Source organism: Euprymna scolopes, chromosome 10 (genome assembly GCF_053919585.1).
Source record: "Euprymna scolopes isolate OS-2025 chromosome 10, ASM5391958v1, whole genome shotgun sequence".
NCBI lineage: Eukaryota > Metazoa > Mollusca > Cephalopoda > Sepiida > Sepiolidae > Euprymna > Euprymna scolopes.
In genome coordinates this window covers 62,558,018-62,582,290 of record NC_136491.1, presented here as the reverse complement: position 1 = coordinate 62,582,290, position 24,273 = coordinate 62,558,018, and the positions used below count along the sequence as shown (strand labels likewise).

Below are 24,273 nucleotides of genomic sequence, written 5' to 3'. Positions count from 1 at the left end.
ATCATTATTGTCGATGTAAAATCATTATTGTCTATGTAAAATCATTATTGTCTATGTAAAATTATTATTGTCTATGTAAAATCATTATTGTCTATGTAAAATCATTATTGCCTATGTAAAATCATTATTGTCTATGTAAAATTATTATTGTCTATGTAAAATCATTATTGCCTATGTAAAATCATTATTGTCTATGTAAAATCATTATTGTCTATGTAAAATCATTATTGTCTATGTAAAATAATTATTGTCTATGTAAAATCATTATTGTCTATGTAAAATCATTATTGTCTATGTAAAATCATTATTGCCTATGTAAAATCATTATTGTCTATGTAAAATGATTATTGTCGATGTAAAATCATCATTGTCTATGTAAAATAGTTATAGTCTATGTAAAATCATTATTGTCTATGTAAAATTATTATTGTCTATGTAAAATCATTATTGTCGATGCAAAATCATTATTGTCGATGTAAAATCATTATTGCCTATGTAAAATCATTATTGTCTATGTAAAATTATTATTGTCTATGTAAAATCATTATTGCCTATGTAAAATCATTATTGTCTATGTAAAATGATTATTGTCGATATAAATCATTATTGTCGATGTAAAATCATCATTGTCTATGTAAAATAGTTATAGTCTATGTAAAATCATTATTGTCTATGTAAAATTATTATTGTCTATGTAAAATCATTATTGTCGATGTAAAATCATTATTGTCGATGTAAAATCATTATTGCCTATGTAAAATCATTATTGTCTATGTAAAATCATTATTGTCTATGTAAAATCATTATTGTCTATGTAAAATCATTATTGTCTATGTAAAATTATTATTGTCTATGTAAAATTATTATTGTCGATGTAAAATCATTATTGTCTATGTAAAATCATTATTGTCTATGTAAAATCATTATTGTCTATGTAAAATCATTATTGTCTATGTAAAATCATTATTGTCGATGTAAAATCATTATTGTCGATGTAAAATCATTATTGTCGATGTAAAATCATCATTGTCTATGTAAAATCATTATTGTCTATGTAAAATCATTATTGTCTATGTAAAATCATTATTGTCGATGTAAAATCATCATTGTCTATGTAAAGTCATTATTGTCTATGTAAAATCATCATTGTGTATGTAAAATCATTATTGTGTATGTAAAATCATTATTGTCGATGTAAAATCATTATTGTCTATGTAAAATTATTATTGTCTATGTAAAATTATTATTGTCTATGTAAAATTATTATTGTATATGTAAAATCATTATTGTCTATGTAAAATCATTATTGCCTATGTAAAATCATTATTGTCTATGTAAAATTATTATTGTCTATGTAAAATGATTATTGTCTATGTAAAATCATTATTGTCGATGTAAAATCCTTATTGTCGATGTAAAATCATCATTGTCTATGTAAAATCATTATTGTCTATGTAAAATCATTATTGTCTATGTAAAATCATCATTGTCTATGTAAAATCATTATTGTCTATGTAAAATCATTATTGTGTATGTAAAATCATTATTGTCGATGTAAAATCATTATTGTCTATGTAAAATCATTATTGTCTATGTAAAATCATCATTGTCTATGTAAAATCATCATTGTCTATGTAAAATCATTATTGTCTATGTAAAATCATTATTGTCTATATAAAATCATTATTGTCGATGTAAAATCATTATTGTCGATGTAAAATCATCATTGTCTATGTAACATAGTTATAGTCTATGTAAAATCATTATTGTCTATGTAAAATTATTATTGTCTATGTAAAATCATTATTGCCTATGTAAAATCATTATTGTCTATTTAAAATCATTATTGTCTATGTAAAATTATTATTGTCTATGTAAAATCATTATTGTCGATGTAAAATCATTATTGTCTATGTAAAATCATCATTGTCTATGTAAAATCATCATTGTCTATGTAAAATCATTATTGCTTATGTAAAATCATTATTGTGTATGTAAAATCATTATTGTCTATGTAAAATCATCATTGTCTATGTAAAATCATTATTGTGTATGTAAAATCATTATTGTGTATGTAAAATCATTATTGTGTATGTAAAATCATTATTGTCTATGTAAAATCATTATTGTCTATGTAAAATCATTATTGTCTATGTAAAATCATTATTGTCTATGTAAAATCATTATTGTCGCTGTAAAATCATCATTGTCTATGTAAAATCATTATTGTCTATGTAAAATCATTATTGTCGATGTAAAATCATTATTGTCTATGTAAAATCATTATTGTCTATGTAAAATCATTATTGTCGATGTAAAATCATTATTGTCTATGTAAAATCATTATTGTCTATGTAAAATTATTATTGTCTATGTAAAATCATTATTGCCTATGTAAAATCATTATTGTCTATGTAAAATTATTATTGTCTATGTAAAATCATTATTGCCTATGTAAAATCATTATTGTCTATGTAAAATTATTATTGTCTATGTAAAATAATTATTGTCTATGTAAAATCATTATTGTCTATGTAAAATCATTATTGTCTATGTAAAATCATTATTGTCTATGTAAAATCATTATTGTCTATGTAAAATCATTATTGTCTATGTAAAATCATTATTGCCTATGTAAAATAATTATTGTCTATGTAAAATGATTATTGTCGATATAAATCATTATTGTCGATGTAAAATCATCATTGTCTATGTAAAATAGTTATAGTCTATGTAAAATCATTATTGTCTATGTAAAATTATTATTGTCTATGTAAAATCATTATTGTCGATGTAAAATCATTATTGTCGATGTAAAATCATTATTGCCTATGTAAAATCATTATTGTCTATGTAAAATCATTATTGTCTATGTAAAATCATTATTGTCTATGTAAAATCATTATTGTCTATGTAAAATTATTATTGTCTATGTAAAATTATTATTGTCTATGTAAAATCATTATTGTCTATGTAAAATTATTATTGTCTATGTAAAATAATTATTGTCTATGTAAAATCATTATTGTCGATGTAAAATCATTATTGTCTATGTAAAATCATTATTGTCTATGTAAAATCATTATTGTCTATGTAAAATTATTATTGTCTATGTAAAATCATTATTGTCGATGTAAAATCATTATTGCCTATGTAAAATCATTATTGTCTATGTAAAATCATTATTGTCTATGTAAAATCATTATTGTCTATGTAAAATCATTATTGCCTATGTAAAATCATTATTGTCTATGTAAAATTATTATTGTCTATGTAAAATTATTATTGTCTATGTAAAATCATTATTGTCTATGTAAAATTATTATTGTCTATGTAAAATTATTATCGTCTATGTAAAATGATTATTGTCGATATAAATCATTATTGTCGATGTAAAATCATCATTGTCTATGTAAAATAGTTATAGTCTATGTAAAATCATTATTGTCTATGTAAAATTATTATTGTCTATGTAAAATCATTATTGTCTATGTAAAATCATTATTGCCTATGTAAAATCATTATTGTCTATGTAAAATCATTATTGTCTATGTAAAATCATTATTGTCTATGTAAAATTATTATTGTCTATGTAAAATCGTTATTGTCTATGTAAAATCATTATTGCCTATGTAAAATCATTATTGCCTATGTAAAATCATTATTGTCTATGTAAAATCATTATTGTCTATGTAAAATCATTATTGCCTATAAAATCATTATTGTCTATGTAAAATCATTATTGTCTATGTAAAATAATTATTGTCTATGTAAAATCATTATTGTCGATGTAAAATCATTATTGTCGATGTAAAATCATTATTGTCTATGTAAAATCATTATTGTCTATGTAAAATCATTATTGTCTATGTAAAATTATTATTGTCTATGTAAAATCATTATTGTCGATGTAAAATCATTATTGCCTATGTAAAATCATTATTGTCTATGTAAAATCATTATTGTCTATGTAAAATCATTATTGTCTATGTAAAATCATTATTGCCTATGTAAAATCATTATTGCCTATGTAAAATCATTATTGTCTATGTAAAATTATTATTGTCTATGTAAAATCATTATTGCCTATGTAATATCATTATTGTCTATGTAAAATCATTATTGTCTATGTAAAATTATTATTGTCTATGTAAAATTATTATTGTCTATGTAAAATTATTATTGTCTATGTAAAATTATTATTGTCTATGTAAAATCATTATTGCCTATGTAAAATCATTATTGTCTATGTAAAATCATTATTGTCTATGTAAAATTATTATTGTCTATGTAAAATCATTATTGTCTATGTAAAATTATTATTGTCTATGTAAAATCATTATTGTCTACGTAAAATCATTATTGTCTATGTAAAATCATTATTGCCTATGTAAAATCATTATTGTCTATGTAAAATTATTATTGTCTATGTAAAATTATTATTGTCTACGTAAAATCATTATTGTCTATGTAAAATCATTATTGTCTATGTAAAATCATTATTGTCTATGTAAAATTATTATTGTCTATGTAAAATTATTATTGTCTATGTAAAATCATTATTGTCTATGTAAAATCATTATTGTCTATGTAAAATCATTATTGTCTATGTAAAATCATTATTGTCTATGTAAAATCATTATTGTCTATGTAAAATTATTATTGCCTATGTAAAATTATTATTGTCTATGTAAAATTATTATTGTCTATGTAAAATCATTATTGTCTATGTAAAATCATTATTGTCTATGTAAAATCATTATTGTCTATGTAAAATCATTATTGTCTATGTAAAATCATTATTGCCTATGTAAAATCATTATTGTCTATGTAAAATCATTATTGTCTATGTAAAATTATTATTGTCTATGTAAAATCATTATTGTCGATGTAAAATCATTATTGTCTATGTAAAATTATTATTGTCTATGTAAAATTATTATTGTCTATGTAAAATTATTATTGTCTATGTAAAATCATTATTGTCTATGTAAAATTATTATTGTCTATGTAAAATTATTATTGTCTATGTAAAATAATTATTGTCTATGTAAAATCATTATTGTCTATGTAAAATTATTATTGTCTATGTAAAATTATTATTGTCTATGTAAAATCATTATTGTCTATGTAAAATTATTATTGTCTATGTAAAATCATTATTGCCTATGTAAAATCATTATTGTCTATGTAAAATCATTATTGTCTATGTAAAATCATCATTGTCTATGTAAAATCATCATTGTCTATGTAAAATCATTATTGCCTATGTAAAATCATTATTGTCTATGTAAAATCATTATTGTGTATGTAAAATCATTATTGTCTATGTAAAATCATCATTGTCTATGTAAAATCATTATTGTGTATGTAAAATCATTATTGTCGATGTAAAATCATCATTGTCTATGTAAAATCATTATTGTCTATGTAAAATCATTATTGTCGATGTAAAATCATTATTGTCGATGTAAAATCATTATTGTCGATGTAAAATCATTATTGCCTATGTAAAATCATTATTGTCTATGTAAAATCATTATTGTCTATGTAAAATCATCATTGTCTATGTAAAATCATTATTGTGTATGTAAAATCATTATTGTGTATGTAAAATCATTATTGTCAATGTAAAATCATTATTGTCTATGTAAAATCATTATTGTCTATGTAAAATCATTATTGTCTATGTAAAATCATTATTGTCTATGTAAAATCATTATTGTCGCTGTAAAATCATCATTGTCTATGTAAAATCATTATTGTCTATGTAAAATCATTATTGTCGATGTAAAATCATTATTGTCTATGTAAAATCATTATTGTCTATGTAAAATCATTATTGTCGATGTAAAATCATTATTGTCTATGTAAAATCATTATTGTCTATGTAAAATTATTATTGTCTATGTAAAATGATTATTTTCGATATAAATCATTATTGTCGATGTAAAATCATCATTGTCTATGTAAAATAGTTATAGTCTATGTAAAATCATTATTGTCTATGTAAAATTATTATTGTCTATGTAAAATCATTATTGTCTATGTAAAATCATTATTGCCTATGTAAAATCATTATTGTCTATGTAAAATCATTATTGTCTATGTAAAATTATTATTGTCTATGTAAAATCGTTATTGTCTATGTAAAATCATTATTGCCTATGTAAAATCATTATTGCCTATGTAAAATCATTATTGCCTATGTAAAATCATTATTATCTATGTAAAATCATTATTGTCTATGTAAAATCATTATTGCCTATAAAATCATTATTGTCTATGTAAAATCATTATTGTCTATGTAAAATCATTATTGTCTATGTAAAATCATTATTGTCGATGTAAAATCATTATTGTCGATGTAAAATCATTATTGCCTATGTAAAATCATTATTGTCTATGTAAAATCATTATTGTCTATGTAAAATCATTATTGTCTATGTAAAATTATTATTGCCTATGTAAAATTATTATTGTCCATGTAAAATCATTATTGTCTATGTAAAATCATTATTGTCTATGTAAAATTATTATTGTCTATGTAAAATCATTATTGTCGATGTAAAATCATTATTGCCTATGTAAAATCATTATTGCCTATGTAAAATCATTATTGTCTATGTAAAATTATTATTGTCGATGTAAAATTATTATTGTCTATGTAAAATCATTATTGTCTATGTAAAATCATTATTGTCTATGTAAAATCATTATTGCCTATGTAAAATCATTATTGTCTATGTAAAATCATTATTGTCTATGTAAAATTATTATTGTCTATGTAAAATCATTATTGTCGATGTAAAATCATTATTGTCTATGTAAAATTATTATTGTCTATGTAAAATTATTATTGTCTATGTAAAATTATTATTGTCTATGTAAAATCATTATTGTCTATGTAAAATTATTATTGTCTATGTAAAATTATTATTGTCTATGTAAAATCATTATTGTCTATGTAAAATCATTATTGTCTATGTAAAATCATTATTGTCTATGTAAAATTATTATTGTCTATGTAAAATCATTATTGTCTATGTAAAATCATTATTGTCTATGTAAAATTATTATTGTCTATGTAAAATCATTATTGTCGATGTAAAATCATTATTGCCTATGTAAAATCATTATTGCCTATGTAAAATCATTATTGTCTATGTAAAATTATTATTGTCTATGTAAAATCATTATTGTCTATGTAAAATCATTATTGCCTATGTAAAATCATTATTGTCTATGTAAAATCATTATTGTCTATGTAAAATCATTATTGTCTATGTAAAATCATTATTGTCTATGTAAAATCATTAATATCTATGTAAAATCATTGTCTATGTAAAATCATTATTGTCGATGTAAAATCCTTAATATCTATGTAAAATCATTGTCTATGTAAAATCATTATTGTCGATGGAAAATTATTATTGTCTATGTAAAATTATTATTGTCTATGTAAAATCATTATTGTCTATGTAAAATTATTATTGTCTATGTAAAATTATTATTGTCTATGTAAAATCATTATTGTCTATGTAAAATCATTATTGTCTAAGTAAAATCATTATTGTCTATGTAAAATTATTATTGTCTATGTAAAATCATTATTGTCTATGTAAAATCATTATTGTCTATGTAAAATTATTATTGTCTATGTAAAATCATTATTGTCTATGTAAAATTATTATTGTCTATGTAAAATCATTATTGTCTATGTAAAATCATTATTGTCTATGTAAAATTATTATTGTCTATGTAAAATTATTATTGTCTATGTAAAATTATTATTGTCTATGTAAAATCATTATTGTCTATGTAAAATTATTATTGTCTATGTAAAATCATTATTGTCTATGTAAAATCATTATTGTCTATGTAAAATTATTATTGTCGATGTAAAATCATTATTGTCTATTTAAAATCATCCCTCAAATCGACCTACGACCCTCTCCCTCCATATGCCTGGCAGATGATGAACTATGATGCTGTTCTCTGCCACATTTCAGTTGCTGCAGTTACACTTCTCATACTGGCTATCTTTCGATCTTCCAAATCTGAATTTACTGATGATCAACCTCTCTTAGCTGCCATAGAATTAACTTTCCGTGCGCATGAAGACTGTCTTATCATCGGTGATTTCAATGCGCATAGAATTGACTGGTTTGTCACATCATGTATAACTCAAGCATCTGCCTTCGGCCAAAGTCTTTTGGAGGAGTTGGAAGATTGCTTCCTGTTCCAGCATATAAACTCCCCCACCCGCTTTCGTGGTGGAAATTGACCATCAACTCTTTATCTGGTTTTTACGTCAGACCCCCCCTCTTGTCTCAAATGTCATCACCCTGCTGCCTTTAGTACTACGTACTGAATTTCGGTATGCTCACCTCCTTTTACCCTCCTCAACCACCAATATAGCAGCTCTTCTTGATGCTGCAAACATTATTGATTGGTGTGTCATGAGCTTATTGATCTCAGTTGAAGACCTCTGGACAGTGTTCAAGCATGCAATTGCCTGGATCACAGAACTTACTGTACCTCTGAAGAATTTGCGATGAGCCAAAAGCAAACTGTAAGTGAAAACAGAACTCTAAGGGACGTAGGACATGAGCACATTTACCACAAATCAGATGCGAGTCATTCCGTTTAAAATCATCCAGAAATATGGGATTTTGAAACCCACATTCCCAGATCTCGCTGTAGTTTGCACTGCAGATAGACAATATAGGAACTAAGAAATCCTGAAAATTTGAGCACATAACTCCAAGCAGTTCCCAATTTAGAGCATTTTTAGTCGCGTGCAAGCGACTCTATAAGTCACTCCGTCGGTCAGTCCGTCCGTAACACTTTTGTGCTTGGCCTTTTTGGTTAAGATCAAAGGTCTGTTGTTAATAGATGCTGTTCTTAGTTTTTAAAGATTTTCTTGGCCTTTTGGCCAAGAACAAAGTGTAGTATCTGTTGATACATACACTGCGCGAGGCAGTGCTGTTCTGGCGACACATTCTCGTGCCCGGAACACCTGACGAGCTTGTTGGGTAGCATTCTGTCCGCACCCCCACTTTGTCTGTCTTTCTCTGCTCTTCCCCCTCACGAGGAAGGGGGGGGGGTTCCAAGCTGATAATTTACGACCTTCCCGCGAGGGAGGGTCGGAAACACCTTCTCTCTTCCCTCCACTAACTTCCCACTCCTTCTCTCAGTTCTATCTTCCCTCTTGCCGCCTTTTGGCGCCAAAGTCGGCTCCCCACTTTGGTCGCTGACTCCACGTCACTTTTTCCAGTGATTTTTTTTTTTAAAAGAGGGAACCAAAATGGACACGCCCAGCCCGGGGGCCACCAATATGGATACCCTCAGCCAGGGGCCCACCAATATGGATACCCCCAGCCAGGGGGCTACTGCTCCCCCATGAGGACGACTCCCCAACAGGAGAAAAAACAACAGCTGACGGGGCGTACCGCCCGGATATGACAGCATTGGACGCTCCCCAGGTGGGGGAAAATTTAACAACAGCTACCCCTGAGGGTGATTCCCACCAAAGGGAAGCAAAACCAAAATCGGTCGTAGCATCTCACTCCGACCACAAAAAGGAGGAGGTGCCAGACCAAAAGGACAATATAGGGGACAGCGCTCCTCAGGAGGGCTGCTCTCCCAAAAGGGGAGCAGATCAAGAAAATGAGGGGGAATACCGCCTGGACCTCACAAACGAGGAAGGGGCAGATGGCCTCAAAGTAAACAAAAAAGATTATGCTCCCCAAGAGGCCGACTCCTCAAAATGGGAAGCTGCTCCCGAAAAAGACTCTAACCAAGGAGAATCAGGCCCAAAAGACACTAAAAAGGGAGCCGCCCCTTAAAAATGAGACACTCCTACAAAAGGACAGACCAAGAAATCTGGGGAGGCAGGAAGCGTTGCCAATAAACAGGCAGGGGCGACCTCCATAAAAGACCAAAAATTGTCTATTCCCACCAAAGACCCCATACCAACACCAACACCACCAAGAGGGTCAGCGTGGGGAAAGACCGTAGAAAAACAACTGTCCCCTCAAGAGTATAGAGACCTGTATCTGACAAAGTACAGACAATACATAGAGGGGGCAGACATAAAACCCATACCATACTGAGGGCAGAGTCCTGTCCTTTGCCATTTCCGATATACCGGAAAACCGCCTCCTGGGGATGAAGAAGGAAGACATGGCGGGGCTCCTCCACAAACTTAACATCCCGGTACTATACCTGTACCAGAGGAGCTCCGCCATGTGGGACATCCTCCTACCCACCAAGGACGATGCGGAGAGACTCTCCCTCCAAGAAATAAAGCATAAGAGAGTCAAACTAATACCCGAATACCAGGGCAAGAGAAGGACTCGGGTGCAGGTATTTAATGTGCCAACCCAAATACCTGCACAATAGCAATGAGGCTGAAGAGGGAGGGTGTTCGAGCGATACCACCGCTGCTGACATACAAAGACGCCAGCATACAAAGACGCCAGCATAACGGTAGTGGTGGAGGGCCGTCGTCCACACTGCTGGTTCTGCCAAAAGCAGGGCCACATGGCTAGGAGCTGCCCCCAAAGGGTAACCCCTAATCAAACAACCCAAAAGGCGGTCACAACCCCTGAGACAGCGCCCGCGCCAAAACAGGCGGCAACAACCCCTTCAACTGCAGCACCAACCCCAGCTCCAAGGAAAACCCAAACCACCCAGGAGGCCAACGGGGAAGAATGGAGCACGGTAGTGAGACAAAAACGGAGCACATAATCCCTTCTGCCATCGTCCCACCACCAGCCCAAAAATCGAGGCAGTAGCCTCTGCAAATGCAGCAACAACAACAGCCACCGCAGCCAATGCCACAGAAACAACTGCAGCAACAACAACTACCGCAGCAGCAACGACACCAGCGAGAGCAGTATCAACAAAAACAGCTGCAGCAGCAACTAGAGGAACAGACACAACCAACAGTCCCCACACCAATCGAGACGGGGATCAAGTGGAGAAAAGACTGCTCCTCTGAGGATGAATCCGCAAGTGAGAGGGAGAGGAACTCAACCTCACCTCTCCCCGGTTAATTCGAAAGAATAAAAAAGAAAAACAAAAGAAGAAAAGAGGAACTCCCTGTGAACATACACCACCCCTAACAACAAAATCCACTTCCACCCCCAAACCACACACTGCACCAACACCAGACACCGCACCAACACCAGACACTGCACCAACACCAGACACAGCACCAACAACAAACATGACACCAACACCAACACCAGACACCGCACCAGCACCAACACCAGGCACCACATAAACACCCGTCCCCACACCAATGCAAACTGAGCCACCACCCCAAAAAGAAAAGGAAAAGAATGAACCGAGGGAGGGGAGAGACTCCTCTGCCTCTCGCAGACCAACCAGATTAATAAAAGTCCTTGCCCCTGAGGAACGATGTTATGTAGACCCTCTATCTGTAGCCACAGACATTTCCCATCGGCAGAGGAAAAACTTAAAACCTCTGCTCGATTACAAACAGATAGAGGGGAAAGATGTAAATATCCCCTCAAATTTCTCGGACGCCCCACTCCTAATAACTTTTGTCAGAACTTCAGAGGCCTGCAAGACCAACTTGTGGTTGCTGAAGGGGCGTTTCCGGGAATCGAACTGGTGAAAAAAAATGACCCTTCTCTTGACGAAGTGTCAAAACAATGCAAGGGAAGGGTCCCAGGGTTGGTCCATCCATCACTCCACAGGGCCATAAAATTAATTTATCCTTTGGACGTCAGCGGCATTGCAAGAGAAGGTCAGGATATGAAAAACCTGACCACCTTGAGCATGGCACATAACGTTGGCATCCTCTCCCCAGCTGATTTCGGAGCTGAGTGTGACACACCCTAAGGTAGGTACCATGGTTTTGAATTTGGCTATTTTGAATGCGAGGGGCGGCTCGCCTCCAGCACGACCTCTTGTCCCTGGGAGTGGATGTGGCTGCAATTCAGGAGACGTATTTTGTTTCCTCTGTGGACTGTCAGGTGCTGGCCCGAGATTTTGAGGTTTTCTCAGCATATGGCAGCCCGCAAGGGAGGGGAGTTTCCGTGCTGGTTAAACGTACACTGTCAGCGACGGTCGACGTTGTCCATAGAGATGCGGTGGGCAGGCTGGTTATGGCCGATGTTGCCGTAAAAGATTCTGCTTCGGGTGATCGCGATTCATGCGCCCAACACAGCTCGTGAGAGGGTCTCATTCTTCAGTCAGCTTGACGTGTTTGTAGATTGTCGGAAGCGGGTAGTGCTAATGGGAGATTGAAATGCAAGAGGATCGGAGAGGTGCGAGTCCAGCCTGGCTGATCTGATGGCTAGATGCGGTCTGGTCGACAGGTTTCGGGTCGAGCATCCGGGACGGGAAATGTGGACATGGACCAATAGTGTTTCCTCCTATCCAAACACTTACTTGGACAGGATGTTAGTTGGGAGAGGCGAAGTAGACTTCTTATCTTATCCCACGTTCACTTGGCTAGGCCAGACGGATCATAAACTAGTTATGGCCCGGCTTAAGCTAGGAAATAGGCCTATGTTAGTGGCTCACTGGAAGTTAAACACTTCCCTTCTGGAGATACAAGACTTCCAAGAGAAGCTAATAGAATTAATTCAAAAAGCACTAGTGGGGGCAGTTACCGGGAGTAAGTGGTGGGTAGGTCTAAAAGCCAAAATTAGAACCTTCTCTGTCAAGTATGCCCAGCGCCTCGCACTAGATAAGGCCAAGACGAAGAAGAAGCTAGAGCAGAAACTAGCCCGGGCTATGGGGGAGGGTGATATGGTTAGTCAGCTAAGCAGGATCTCCTGCGTGAGAATAGCGAGCGTTATGAAGGTCAAGTAGTCAGAGCTAGGCTTAGAAAGGTAGGCAATGAAGCAGTCAACTCCAACACTGATGCGCGTCGTGAAATTTCTAGGCGTGGCTCGGACAAGTACATTGCAAAGATAAGACATCCAGATGGACGCACCCTGGAATCGACTCGGGAGATTTGCAAGGGGTTTCGAGAACATTTCGAGGAGCGTTTTACACAGCAGCCCGGTCTTCCACTCCTTGAGTTTAGCGACTATTTAGCTGACTCTCCCCTACTAGAGCGGCTAGTTGCGAGGGCCGGGTGACGGAGCGGGAGGTTTTTACTGCGCTGAAGCAGGTCAGCAGTGACAGATCACCGGGACTCGATGGTCTGCCATACGAACTGTATTTGGGGCTGTCGCCCATGTTTCTGTCTCTTCTCACGGATATGTTCAACCATTGGTTTGCTCAGGGATCCATCCCGGAGCAAGTCACCAAGGGAGTGATCATATTGCTGAGTAAAGGTGACGGGCATGGTGGAGAAGAGTGAGACGATTACAGGCCCATAACTCTGCTAAACACAGAGTTGAAGATTTTGGCCAAGGTCCTGTCGAATCGGCTGCAGGTTACTATCAACGAGTTGGTTGAACCGGAACAGAACTACACTGTGAAGGGGAGATCGATTCAGAACAACTTGCACCTGATCCGCACGATCCTAGAGGGAGGGATAGATGACAACACGGAAGCAGCGCTGATCAACTTAGATCAGTCCAAAGCTTTTGATAGGGTCGACCATCGTTTCTTGGCGTCTGTCTTAGAGGTCGCCGGTTTTAAGGCAACGGAAAGCACTCAAAATCGGTCGGTTCGTCAGGGTTGTTCGCTGTCGCCCCTGCTCTATGTCCTGGCTTTGGAAGGGGAGATCGATTCAGAACAACTTGCACCTGATCCGCACGATCCTAGAGGGAGGGATAGATGACGACACGGAAGCAGCGCTGATCAACTTAGATCAGTCCAAAGCTTTTGATAGGGTCGACCATCGTTTCTTGGCGTCTGTCTTAGAGGTCGCCGGTTTTAAGGCAACGGAAAGCACTCAAAACCCTTTTTTATCTCTCGGTCGGTTCGTCAGGGTTGTTCGCTGTCGCCCCTGCTCTATGTCCTTGCTTTGGAGCCCTGCTCTGCAAGCTGAGATGTGGGGAGACAAATACGGCCCTACGCAGAATTGCAATACCCAGTGGCTCAGCCACCAAGGTATCCGTGTTCGCCGATGATGTCATTGTCTTTGTGTCGAGCTTCAGAGACATCGAGATCATGTCGTAGGCGCTCACTCAGTATGAAAGAATTACAGGGACCAAGATAAACCGCAGCAAGTCAGTAGGACAGTGGTTGGGCGCCTGGAGTGGCAACGCAAACGTCCCGGCGCCCTTCAGCTGGACGGATGGCCCGGTTCGGATCCTCGGCGTGTTGTTCAGACCAGGTCTCCAGCTTGACAAAAATTGGTTGGAGGTACGGTCAAAGGTGGAGGCTGCAGTCAATTCGTGGTTTCCTAGGAAACTTTCCTTAAGGGTAGCTGAGGCGTGTGCCACTTACATCTTTCCTCTCATCCTTTACTGACTGGCCGTACTTCTCCTGCCTGCACAACACCTAACAGCTCTTGTCGAACTCTTGTCCTCGCTTCTTTGGGACAGATGAACACACTGCGTGAGCAGAGAGGTCTGTATTCAACGTCTGTGTGAGGGAGGCTTGGGAATGCCGGACTTGAAGTGTCATCTCAGCCACTATATACAAGATGACCAACCGTGGCCCCCATGGTTACTGCCGCCTTCCCCGACCACGTTCTCGACCCTTCTATCGAGAGTCGTCGCAGGCCGTGGGGAGAATCTACCTACATGAAAGAGTGCCGAGCCACGCTAAAACGACTACCAAGGTCCAGCGACCTTGTGACTGCTATCCGTAGGGAACTCCACAGGGATCTAGTGAAGGGGGCTGCTGACGACCCGCTATGCGTGCGTTTGGGTTGGCAGCAGAGTGAGATCCGCTCTGCGTGGAGCTGGGCGTCAGGTTTGAGTCATCTGAACAATTCGGAGTTCTGACCTGGCGATTTGCCCGAAATGCACTTCCACTCAACAACATACAATGCAGTTACGGGTTTTTGGAGTCGCCTGATTGTCCCCGTTGTGGAACAACGGCCGTAGAAACGACCGATCATGCTTTCTTCGATTGCCGCGAACTCCGTCGGTACTGGTTGTATGTCAGCAAGGTGACGACTTGCATCGATCCTGAGCATCCTCCCCAAATTACTGTACCCAATGTCATGGACAATGTGAGTCCACCGTGGGACCGGGAAAGACAAATGATCTACGTTACAATCCTGACCGTGGCGAGAATGGTGATTTGGACGTCGCGTCTGCAAGGTTGCCAGGGGGTGTTGTCTTTTTCTGATCAGGATCTGATCGCTTTCTTTAAACACCAACTACGGTTGAAGATCAGATGTGATAGAAGAAGGCTGCATCGCGCGGCATTTGACAGAAGATGGATACAGGTAGCAAGTCTGTGTGTATGAAGAGGAGCCAAATTTGAATACATGTTCCCCGCCTAGGTGTGGAACGTGCAGTTCCGTAAAGTCAAATTTAACAAATAGCCTCTCAGCTAGCTGAGTGTGTGTTCCATCCCTCCCTGATTAGGAAGCCTCCAAGATCCCCCCCCTCCTTCTTGCAATTTTTGTTTTCTCCCCACCTCTAACTTTCACCCATCTTGGAGAGAAAGAAATACAAACTAACCCCCATTCCTTACCCACAAAATTTTCTTTTCTCCATTCACCCCCATCTAGAGGGCATCCCCACTTAGAGCCTGACCTGCAGATGCCAGGTTCCTTTTACAAACCTAGTGGAACGGGCAGTCTATCAACTAGACGGGGTTGGGAGGGTCCTCTAATCACTCCCCCTTTTTTTTTCCTGCCCCCGCCCTCGACATAAAGGAATTATTGTACCATTTTTATTGTTAACTTTTTTTTGTTTTTACACGTGAATAAAAAATATTTTAAAAATTGGCAGTTAAGTAGGATGTCCCCCAGTATGAAAGGGTCAGTGCGGTATTATGGTGAAAGATACTAGCTGGGAGAAACTTTTGATTTTGTTTAGTTCTGGAGTGACAAGGATGACCAACGACACCCACATCCCCCCCCCTCTTTTGAGTTGGCCATGTGCCTCAGTTTTTTGTTCATTGTTGATTTTGACTGTATTTTTAACATGAATAAAGGATAATACCTCAAAGTGTAGTATCTGTTCTCTCAGTTACTCATTTTTGATCTTTTTCAAGAGGTCCGCCACTTGACCCACCCGTCAAGTTTAAGGCTTTCACTTTGGTCACTTTTGTGACTTTACTAACCTTGGCTAGTGGGACCGAACCCCTCTTTGGGGAGTCTGGACCTTTTTTGCTCCCCCATGACTGACATCATTGTGTGGTAGTCTGGACCCGAAAACCGATCCCTTCTTTGGGAGTTTGCTGTTCTCGAGACCAGTCCGGGGAGTCCAAGAAGCGGCTGACGAGGGAACGAGGCTCAAACTCGGTGGTACACACCCAGCGACACCGGTTCCACCTCAATCTTCGTTGGTCAGAGAAAGCACTCCCACCCAGGCTCCCCAAGAGGACCAGTCCCAGATGGAAGCTTCCATGCCTGTGGCGGATGAGGGAACGAGGTACCGCTCAAGTCGTCCACAACTAGTGGTACCCTCTAACCCTCAATCCTCGTCTGCCGAGGGCAACCAAGTCACCCTAGGTCCCCAAGAGGGCAACACCCAAAAAAACAGGGCTAAGAGGGATGAAGAAACCAGAAAAACGGGGGGTGTACCACGGCCAGTGTCACCCAGGGCTCCTCAGCCACCGTTCACCTTGAACAGCCCACAGCCTTCTTCAGAAGAGGATCCCCCAACTTTGGATGGAGAGGACGAAAGCCAAATAGCAGAGAGAACTAAAAGGCAAATAGAAGAAGCGCTAGCTGCCCTAAGGAGTCTCGGCGGGGAAATCCAAAAGACTACCCCAAAAGTCTCGCCCAAGAAGGACGAACAATCTAGAAGGAGCGAATCCCCAACACCAGCCAGGGGAGCTCCAACTCCAGGCAAATCAATGGCCGTGGAGAAACCTAACGTGGAAAACTCCCTCATAGGTGACTCGGCAATGAGGTCACTGACAAGAAAGAAGAAGAGAGGTGACCAAGGAGTCAGACAAAGCCAGGAAGCAACATCCGACGCTGACTGGACAGCTCTAACCCCCAATAAGGCCAATACCAAGCCACAGCAACAACCAAAAGCAGTGCCAGCAGACCCACGTCCAAGGCCGTCCAACTCACCACAAGAGCCGACAGCAGCATGGGGTGCGAAGATGCAGCAGGAGAACCTGACTCCGGAGGGATATAGGGAACTATTCAACTCCACGTACAAGGAGTACACGGTGGGCAACATTATCCAACCCCTCCCAGGTCAGATCGAGGAGTTGGAGAAAAGAGTTCTCTCACTTATTACGTCAGACCTCAGGACCTGGAGTTTGACTGGAGTTGACAGGGACAGCATGGTGGCACTCTTCCTGGAGCTAAATATTCCAGCCAGCTATATCTGCAGGAGGAGCTACGCCATGTGGGATGTGCTGCTCCCCAGTCAAGAAGACGCAGTAAGGCTCGCAAGCACCGACCACAGGGGTAAAAGAATAAGACTCCAACCGGAGTACTTAAGCAAGAGGAAGGCCAACGTCTCCATGCTGAACGTTTCTGTCTACATGAGCGCCAAGCAGGTTGGGGGCGATCCTAAGTCAGTATGGAGATGTGGAAACCGTAACACCAGTCCGTGGCCAACGAAACATCATGACCGGAGAACACAAGGTCAGAATGGTCGTGGACAAGGCCGAATTTGAAAAAATCCCAGCTATGTTGAAATTCGGGGACTGGACCATGACCCTCATAGTGGAGGGCAGAAAGCCCCACTGCTGGCACTGCCAAAAACGAGGACACATGGCCAAGGACTGCCCCAAAAGACTCCCGGCCACAGTCCCTCCGAAACCACAAGGGTTGGCCCCGACCATAAAGCCAACCCAAACCCCGGCTGCAGCCCAACCATCCACTTCCGCCACAGCCAAACCGGGTCAAGCAGCAGAGGCTGGATGGTCGATGGTCACTAAAGAGGGGCAGACGTCCCCTAAGGGTTCCCGAACAAACAGTGACTATTGACGAACTAGACCACACACCCATGGACATCCCGGCGCCCTCTTCCTCGAACAAGAGGAAACTTCAAGACTCAGAGGAAGCGATCGCGTCGGAAGAAAAGGAGACCACAGCATCAGCAGTGGCAGAAACAGCAAAGACAGTAGGTGAGAGAACGAAGACAAAGAGGAGGAAGAGCAGGAAGATGAAGGGAAACACCTCAACCCCAAAATACAAAGTTTCAAACACCGAGGCTGATCTCCCCACAACCCCAACCCCCAAACAGCCAGAGCAAAAGGCCCCCTCCATCCCCAAACCCCCCAGAACTCTAGCACGCAACTCATCCCCAGAAAGGACAAATAACGCCCCTAAAAAAGCAACACCCTCAGCACCAAAGGCCCCTACACCCGACACGCCCACCCACAATTCCTCCTCCCCCTGCTAAAGAGAAATCAACCCCAACCACAACAGTCCGCACGGAGCAGACAAAAAAACTCTCCTTCCTTCCAGGAGGAAGGATATGTGAAACGGACCGTCTGCGAACTATACCTGAGCTCAAAAAGCCAGCAGAAGGTCCGTTACAACCAACTGAAGGACTTTGTATATGTCGGGGGCGATAATATCACCGACCCAACCAAGTTCGAAGATGCTCCCTTTTTGACCACATTTATTAGGGTCAACAAGGATTCCAGGACAGAGGCTCTCTGGGCCATGATAGATGCCGCAAAGGATACAATCCCGGGCCAGCAGCTGGTGGACACGGAGCATCCTTCGCTGAACAATTTAGTCCCTGTTTACATCCACCCCACCTTTTACAGGGCGCTAAAACTAACCTTTCCTCTGGACGTGGGAGGCATGGCCAAGAATGGATTACCCTCAGCTGACTTACTAACCGGAAGCCTTGGACAAGCCTGCCACGTCCTCACTCCCGAGTATTTCAGGCCCGTGTGTGACACTGGATAAGGTAGGTGACCATGGCTTTAAACTTGGCTACTTATAATGCGAGGGGCCTCAGATGTTGAAGCAAGGCCGTGCGCGTGCTGAGAGATCTGGTGTCCCTCGAGGTAGATATTGCCGCTATACAGGAGACCCACTTTATTTGTGACGGGGATTGTCAGGTGCTAGTGAACGATTACGATGTTTACTCAGCATATGGCAATACCTATAGTCGTGGAATCTCTTTGCTAGTAAATCGCACCCTATCAGCGTCGGTGAATGTTGTTCACGCAGACAGGGACGGGCGGGCGATTGTCATCGATGTTGCCGTTAATAGCAGTGTGTTTCGGATAGTCGCAGTTTACGCACCTAATTCCGCTGTGGAGAGGGCTTCCTTCTTTCGATGGGTGGAGGTTTTTATAGATGATCCGGAGAGCGTAGTCTTAATGCCATCCTTGATCCCAAGATAGATAAGGCCTAGTGGTTCGGTGTGGTGTGACAGCAGTCTGTCTGAACTGATGGCTTTGTGCGACCTGGTCGACAGATTTCGCCTGGATCACCGGGGGCGGGAGATGTGGACGTGGCATCCTAATGCGCCTTCCTATCCAAGTACTTATTTGGATCGGATGTTAGTTAGAGAGGTGATGTAGATTTTCTCTCTTGCCCCATGTTCCACTTTTTAGGACACTCGGACCATAAACTAGTTATGGCCCGCCTGAACTTGAGCTCTAGGCCTAACCTGGCCGGATACTGGAAGTTCAACAGCACCTTGTTGGAGCTGGAGGACTACCGGTTGAAGGTTACAGAGATAATCAACGGGCATTAGTGGGGGCGGTTACTGGGAGTAAGTGGTGGGTTAGCCTCAAGGCTAAGATTAGACGCTTCTTGGTCCAGTACAGCCAACGCCTTGCGCTAGATAAGGTTAATGCCAAGAAGCGTATAGAAAATAGGCTGACCCGGGCTGTGGAGGGGAGGGACACCCTAGAGATAGCACTAGCTAAACAGGACCTCAACCGCTTGGCTAGCGAGCGGTACGAGGGCTAGATAGTTAGGGCTAGGCTAATGAAAGTCTCGAACGAGGCTGTTAATGTAGACGCTGTTGAGCGTAAGGCTGCGCTAAGGCGCAGCTCGGACGGTACATTCGAAAAGTAAACGACCTGGAAGGGCACGCTCTAGTGTCGATGCGGGAGATTTGCAAGGGGTTTCGAAAGCATCTATCGGAGTGCTTCACCCAACTACCCTGACTCAGGGTCGAAGAGTTTGGCAGCTATTTGGCTGACTCGCCCCGCCTCACAGCGGCTAGCTGTGATGGTCTTGTCGCGGAACATGAGATCATTACTGCGTTGAAGCAGGTCGGCTGCAACAAGTCCCCGGGGCTTGATGGTCTACCCTACGAATTTTACTTGAGGCTGTCGCCCATGTTGGTCCCTATTCTGAAGGATATGTTCAACTATTGGTTTGTTCAGGGCTCCATCCCTAGGCAGGTGACCAAAGGAGTGATCACATTGCTGAGGAAAGGTCAACGGCATGGTGGGGAGGAAGATTTAGACGATTTCAGGCCCTTGACTCTGCTAAACACAGAGTTAAAGATTTTGGCTAAGGTTCTTGCGAATCGGTTGCAGGTTGTCATCACTGACTTGATCGAACCAGACCAGAGCTATGCTGTGAAAGGGAAATCGATTCAGGACAATCTTCATCTAATACGCACGATCATAGAGGGGACAGAAGACGACGCCGAGGCCGCGCTGATCAGTTTGTCTCAGTCCAAGGCATTCGATAGGGTGGTCCATCGGTTCCTGGGATCTGTGCTGGAGGCCGCCGGTAGCGGTGCAGATCAACGGTAAGCTGTCGGAGTCTTTTGCCGTCTCCCGGTCGGTGCGACAGGGTTGTCCGCTGTCGCCTCTCTTGTACGTCCTGATGTTGGAACCCCTCCTTCGCAAGTTAAGGGACGAGGCGACTACACCAGTCCTGCGCGGGATAGCTCTTCCTGGAGGCACACGAGCCAGTGTTTCCGCGTTCGCCGATGACGTCACCGTGTTTGTGTCTTGCCTCACGGACATTCAAGTGGTCACCGAGGCGCTTGTTCGATACGAAGAAGTTACGGGGGCCGTCTTCAATCGCAGTAAGTCGGTGGGTCTGCAGTTGGGTGCCTGGACCAGAGTAAATTCGCTTCCAGGCATCTTCAGTTGGACCGACAGCCCGGTCCGGATCCTTGGTGTGTGGTTCGGACCGGGTCTCCAGCTAAAGAAAACTGGTCGGAAGTAGAGGCCAAGGTCGAATCCTCTGTTAAGACTTGGATTCGAAAGAAATTGTCCTTGAAGCATAAAAGACGCTGAAAAGGGAGCTGCCCTCAAAAATGCGACATTCCCACAAAAGGACAGACTAAGAAATCTGGGGAGGCAGGAAGCATCGCCAATAAACAGGCAGGGGCGACCTCCATAAAAGACCAAAAACAGGCTAACCCCATCAAAGACCCCATACCAACACCAACACCATCAAGAGGGTCTGCGTGGGGGAAGACCGTAGAAAAACAACTGTCCCCTCAAGAGTGTAGAGACCTGTACCTGCCAAAGTACAGACAATACATAGAGGGGGCGAGAGATGTGGACGTTGACCAATAGCGTTTCCTCCTTATCCAAACACTTACTTGGACAGGATGTTAGTTAGGAGAGGCGAAGTGGACTTCTTATCTTGTCCCACGTTCACTTGGCTAGGTCAGACGGACCATAAACTAGTTTTAGCCTGGCTGAAGCTAGGAAATAGGCCTCAGTTAGTGGCTCACTGGAAGTTAAACACCTCCCTTCTGGAGATACAAGAGAAGCTAATAGACTTTGGAATTCCATTCCGGGTCCCTGCTTCCCCAACTGTACTGACGTGCAGAAGACACCTTGCTGCCCAAATCCCTACTTCCCAGTAGATGTTACCCCTGATAGTAGCCCCCTACACCAAAGTGGCAATGTGCCTTGTTTGGGGTGAAAATGTAATAAAAAAAATTTAAAAAATAGAATTAATTCAAAAAGCACTAATGGGGGCGGTTACCGGAAGTGGTGGGTAGGTCTAAAAGCCAAAATTAGAACCTCCTCTGCCAAGTATGCCCAGCGCCTCGCACTAGATAAGGCCAAGACGAAGAAGAAGCTAGAGCAGAAACTAGCCTGGGCTACGGGGGAGGGTGATAGTGTTAGTCAGGAACTAGCTAAGCAGGACCTTCTGCGTGAGAATAGCGAGCGTTATGAAGGTCAAGTAGTCAGAGCTAGGCTTAGAAAGATAGGCAATGAAGCAGTCAACTCCAACACTGACGCACGTCGTGAAATTTCTAGGCGTGACTCGGACAAGTACATTGCAAAGGTAACACATCCGGATGGACGCACCCTGGAATCGACTCGGGAGATCTGTGAGGGGTTTCGAGAATATTTCGAGGAGCATTTTACGCAGCAGCCCGATCTTCCGGTCCTTGAGTTTAGCGACTATTTGCCTGACTCTCCGCATCTCGAGGCGGCTAGAGCAGCTAGTTGCAAGGGTCGGGTGACGGAGCGGGAGGTTTTTACTGCGCTGAAGCAGGTCAGCTGTGACAGATCACCGGGGCTAGATGGTCTGCCATATGAACTGTATTTGAGGCTGGCACCCATGTTTCTGCCTCTTCTCACGGATATGTTCAACCATTGGTTTGCTCAGGGATCCATCCCGGGGCAAGTAACCAAGGGAGTGATCACATTGCTAAGGAAAGGTGACGGGCATGGTGGGGAAGAGTTAGACAATTACAGGCCCATAACTCTGCTAAACACAGAGTTGAAGATTTTGGCCAAGGTCCTGTCGAATCGGCTGCAGGTTACTATCAACGAGTTGGTTGAACCGGAACAGAACTACGCTGTGAAGGGGAGATCGATTCAGAACAACTTGCACTAGCAATACACATGAAAAAATTGAAATAGCTTAAAGTATTTCAATATTGATATACATAGAAAGAGCTTGATGAGCTAAGAAAGAATCTTTTTAAATTTTAAAAATCTGATTAAAATTAAGGAAGTTATGGCTATTTTTGTGCCTCACATGTTTGGATATTTTCCCCTCTTTAAGACCATATGTGTTTTGTCACATTTTTTACACTACTTTTTCAGTAAAAATGTCATATCTTTGTTAAAACACAAGACTAAGCAATGAAATTTACCGTATAAGTGTATTTTTGTACAAGGAATCAGAATATGCAACTGAAAATATCCAAAAGTCCATGGTTTCCAAATAATCTGCAGTAAATGTGCTTAAATATGCTGCAATTCCTTAAAAATGCCATGTATCCATAAATAGAAAAGAAGTTGGAGAACTCAAAGTTGAATTGTAATGTGCATTTTGTACAAAAAACTTAAATCTAAACATAGGACCATTTAAAAATGAATATATTGCAATATTTCTTTGGTATTATTGTAGATTAACACCTTTTGTTTAACCCCACCCAACCCCTTCTGACCACCCCTCCAAAATGTGATTCTACCTTTTTAGGCAATTATGTATGAAATGCCATGAAAAACTTTAATGAAAGATAAACAAATTATTTTAGAATTGAATGTAAAATAATTCCCCATTACAGGTCATTCTAGCGTTTTAGGGCAGTTAACTGTCTTTTTTTATGGGAGATAAATCCTGTATGTTTTTTGTTTTATTTTTTATAAGACAATTATGTGTGGTTTTAAGAGGGTTTCTATGCAATGAGAATATGGGGAGGGTTGCCATTCGGACTTTGAATTAATTGTAGGGCTAAGGAAAATTATGTGGGAACATACTGAAGACTTGACAGAAACAAAAACAATATTAGAGGGGGGGGGGGGCGGTTAGTTTCACAAAAATGTAATGTAAAATAATTCACCATTTCCAGCATTTTAGGGCAGTTAACCAATTTATTTTTTATGTGCATTTTTCTTTAAGGAAGGATCTATTTTTTGTTTGTTTGTTTTAGACGCTTGTATGTGGCTTACAGAGGTATTTTGTTGGGGGGGGCACTCGAACTTAGTGTTATTGTTAGGGTTAAAGAGTGTTTTAGGAGACTTGCCACACATAACTTTAGTAGGTGGGTTGCTAACAGTATTTTGTTTTACTATTTATTTTTAAGTCATTACCAAGACTTCAAATATTTAAGTGTCAACTGACATTTGTCTTGTTCTCTGGAAATGCTCAACAGTCAACACTATTTGTGCGTTTGTATTACTTGCCACAGAGGTCGAAAAAGTTGTCCAAAAAAATAAAAAATAAAAAAATAAAATTATAACAAATAAATGTTATGCAAAGCATGTTTTTATTTAATGTAACATGTTTATTCAGCTCGAAAAACATACAGTGCTTACCGATGTATTGGAAAG

General features: G+C 39.7%; 1 protein-coding gene across 3 annotated transcripts in view; it reads right to left on the bottom strand.

The window, feature by feature from the left end:
* LOC145286014 (aspartate--tRNA ligase, mitochondrial-like) overlaps nt 1-24,273 on the bottom strand; it is a 517,834-nt gene that overhangs the window by 371,347 nt on the left and 122,214 nt on the right. The gene's annotated exons all lie outside the window — the stretch shown is intronic.